General features: G+C 46.7%; 1 long non-coding RNA gene across 1 annotated transcript; it reads left to right on the forward strand.

Moving 5' to 3' along the window:
- LOC106502597 lies at positions 1721-2770 on the forward strand. Its single transcript, XR_001295432.2, has 2 exons — positions 1721-2071; positions 2665-2770. It is a non-coding gene; the product is annotated as an uncharacterized LOC106502597 (long non-coding RNA).

Here is a 4049-nt window from a genome sequence, read left to right on the forward strand (position 1 = left end):
GGTCCCATTGAGAAAGTGACAGTTGACAAAAACCTGAAGGAGGTGAAGGAGTTAGTCCTGAAGGTATCTAGGGGGAAGGTATACCAAGCAGGAAGACTGCACCTGGAAACGTTCTCAGGTAGCACCCTGCCTAGTGAGCGCAATAAACAATGAGCATATGTCTGTTTGAATTATGGTTTTCTCAGACCCTTGCACTGCAAGGAAGTCAAAGCAGTCACTCAGAAAGGAAATCAACCCTGAGTATTCATTGGAAGGACTGATGCTGGAGCTGTAGTTCCAATACTTTGGCCATCTGATGCGAAGAGCTGACTGATTGGAAAAGACCCTGATGCTGGGAAAGACTGAGGGCAGGAGGAGAAGGGGACGGCAGAAGACGAGATGGCTAGATAACATCACTGGACATGAGTTTGAGCAAACTCTGGGAAACAGTGGATACAGGTGTGCTGCAGCCCACGGGGCCCCGGGGAGTCAGACACAACCAGCGACTGAACAACAAAGCCGCCTATGTGATTAGCGTGACCGAAGAACCAATGTTTGAATTTTAAAAACAGTTTAGGGACTTCCCTGGTGGTCCAGTGGCTAAGATTCCAAACTCCCAGGGCAGGGAACCCAAGTTTGATACTGGGTCAGGGAACTAGACCCCACACGCTGCAATTAAGAGCTCAAATGCCACACCTAAAAGCTCACAAGTGAAAGTGAAAGTCACTCAGTTGTGTCTGACTCTTTGCAACCCCATGGACTATACGGTCCATGTAATTCTCCAGGCCAGAGTACTGGAGTGGGTAGTAGCCTATTCCTTCTCCAGCAGGGTCTCCTGCATTGCAGGCAGATTCTTTACCAGCTAAGCTACCAGGAAAGGCCAAAAGCTACCATGCCACACCTGAAAAGATCTTGTGTGCTGCAACCAAGACCTGCTGCAACCAAATAAAATAAATCTATAAAAACAATTTAATGAATTTAAATATAAAAACCAATATTCAACTCAGTCATCGGAGAAATTTTTACACGTTTTTGGAACGATGTGTGTATATGAATCTAACTTTTCAACTAACTTTTACAAATTCTAGAAAATGATCATATATCTGCACTAAAAATTTACTGTTCAAATTGAGATGTGTGGTTAATTATAACATCTACACCAGATTTCATAGACTTTCAATTTAAAAAAAGAATTAAAAAACCTCATAATAACTTCTTCTATGTAAACTAAGTAAAATGCATTATAAACAACAATTTCATCTGTTTGCATTTTTGATGTTACCAGAAAAAAAATTTTTTTTTTCCAGAAAATTTAAAGTCACATCCTTGGTTCACATTCTACTGCTTCGAGAAAATATAAAGGGGTTGAACTGCCCATGGGGTTAGAAAGAGGCACCACTGAAGTTAGGTAATAATGCAAGGAAATATCTGATGAACGCCAAACAACATGTGCAGTAAGTGCTCTGAGGAGGGAAAGATGGGATGTAGGAGAGCCGAGCAAGTCTTCAACAGGCGGTGGTGGTTTAGTCGCTCTTCTCTGTCTGACTCTTGCGACTCTGTCCATGGGATTTCCCAGACAAGAATACTGGAGTGGGTTGCCATTTCCTTCTCCACGGGATCTTGCCGACCTCGGGATCGAACTCCGGTCTCTTGCATTACAGGCGTATTCTCCACACACCCACGAGATTCAAGAGCTGCGCCGCAGGATGTGCCCCGCCCGGAACGCGCTGGGTCTTTTGACCCCGCCGCCCCGCCGTAGCCGCGCTTCACGCCCCGGGTTCGCAATGGCGGACGTGTCCGAGAGGACGCTGCAGTTGTCTGTACTGGTGGCTTTCGCCTCCGGAGTGCTCGTGGGCTGGCAGGCAAACCGGCTGCGGCGGCGCTACCTGGACTGGAGGAAGAAGAGGCTGCAAGACAAGCTAGCGGCGACGCAGAAGAAGCTGGATCTGGCCTGAGACCCCCGCCCTGTTGGTCCCCGCCGACTCCCGCGCGACCACCTCGAGGGCATCTAGCCTGTCCCGTGCGGGGCCTCGGCCATAGCTAGGCCCGTCTCACGCCCTCCGCGCGCAGTGCCAGGCTTGTCTTGGAGTTGGTGAGCAGTATTTATAGCAGCGCTTTAAGGGGGGATTTTGGGGATAGACCAATAGCTTGCGGCAAGGGGGTTTCAAGGGCCCCAGAAAGAAGAGAAAGTTCTGTTTTCCGTGGTAACGCACACTTTGGTGCCATAGATCAGTTCTCTGCGCGTGTTTAATGGGACTGCCTTCACCACGTGCAAAGTCATTGCACCTTGACAACATTAAGCTTCTAAATGGAAAACACTCGAAAGAATAGAAAAAAGACGGACCGTGGAGGTGTTCCTACCACTCTTCTCTCCCTGATCAGTTTATATTTTAAAATATCTTTGATAGCACCATAGTACATCTTTGCATTCATGCTTTGTCATCTGCAGTCTAAATTCTTAGCTTTTTGGCAGGCTGGGAAAGTGGAAAGAACAGTGGCTTGTGAGTCAGGAGCTGTGAATCTAGTCTTGGCTTTTTCATTAGAGCTCTGCAGACTTCCAGGGTCTCAGTTTTATTATCTGTAACACCAGGTCTTGTTGGTCATGGTTTAACTAAACAGTAAAAATAATTTGAAGTTATCCATTACGTATTTCTAATTTTTCTTTTTCTTTTATGTTTCCAACAGCTCATTGAAGGTGGATATGGAGAACTGGACAGAAATAATTTCTCCTTGCACTTTATGAATCAATTTTATTTTTAAAATAAAAAAGTGTAAACGTATTTGAACCTTTTATTAAAAGGGAAAAGAGTATCATTGCATTAAGAGAGCTGGAGCCTCAAAACTGATAATTACTGTTTTTGATCACATACCTGTTTTCTGAGGAATCTCTGCTGGTTCGTTGGTCCAACTGCAAAGCAAAGTTGGTCTAGGAACCATTACCAGCCCCTTTGCTCAGCAGATTTGCTGGAGCTATTCTGGAAACCAAACAACTGTGTAGAAATACCTGAGGTAAGGGAATATATGTAAGACCTGTACACTTCTGAGGGTAACAACATACTCCAAGCACAAAGTATAAGTTTTTATTGACAAATTTCTTTTGTAGCGTTATCAAAATATACATGTAAAGGAGAAAACTCACTGAATAGAGCTTAGTGATAAATCCCAAATACAGTTGACCGTTGAACAACATGGGTTTGAATTGCACAGATCCACTTACGTGTGGACTTTTTTCAGTAAATCTCCATGTGAGTGAACCATTGTCCACTTACTGTCCATGGTTGGCTGAGTCCATGCATGTGGAAACGTGGACAGGAATGGTCGACTGTGCCACTTGAGCATCCTTAGAGCTTGGTATCCATCACAGCTCCTGGAACCAGTCCTCCAGTGGTACCAGGGGACGTCTGTGTCTAAAAATCAAGAGTGAGTGACCAAGTCCCTATGTGCTAAGTCGCTTCAGTCGTGTCTGACTCTTTGTGACCCTATGGACTGTGGCCCACTAGGGTCTTCTGTCCATGGGATTCTCCAGGCAAGAACACTGGAGCGGGTTGCCATTTCCTCCTCCAGGGGGTCTTCCCGACCTAAGGACAGAACCCAGCTCTCTTACGTCTCCTGCGCTGGCAGGCGGGCTCTTTACCATCAGCACCACCTGGGAAGGTGGTGGTGCCTCCAGGCTGTTAGTACGTGCCCAGTTAAGCATCTGGGTTATGACTGGTTCTCTCTGGGGCTGCTCTTGTGCCAGGTGCCTGGAGCACCTGGTCTTCCCAGTGCTGACTCCTTTTCTAGTACTTGTGTAGCCTCTGGACACACTCGTCTCCCTCTCCTGTCTCACCTCAGTGTTCGCGTCCCTGCCCCCCAGTGCCTGTGCTCTTCAGCCCCAAGTTTTGCCTCGTCCTTACGTGGTTTTTAAACCGGCCCACAGCACTCCTCATCTGCCCCTTAACTTCTGCCTATTGCATCTTTACCCCGTGCCCAGGTGTTCCCATCCCTGTGGTGGACAGCTACCTCTGACATTGCCTCTCACTGTTTCTCCTCTATGTCTACCCCTTGCCCTACTTAAATGTGTGTTTCTT

Source organism: Capra hircus, chromosome 11, assembly GCF_001704415.2.
Source record: "Capra hircus breed San Clemente chromosome 11, ASM170441v1, whole genome shotgun sequence".
In the NCBI taxonomy this organism is placed as follows: Eukaryota; Metazoa; Chordata; class Mammalia; order Artiodactyla; family Bovidae; genus Capra; species Capra hircus.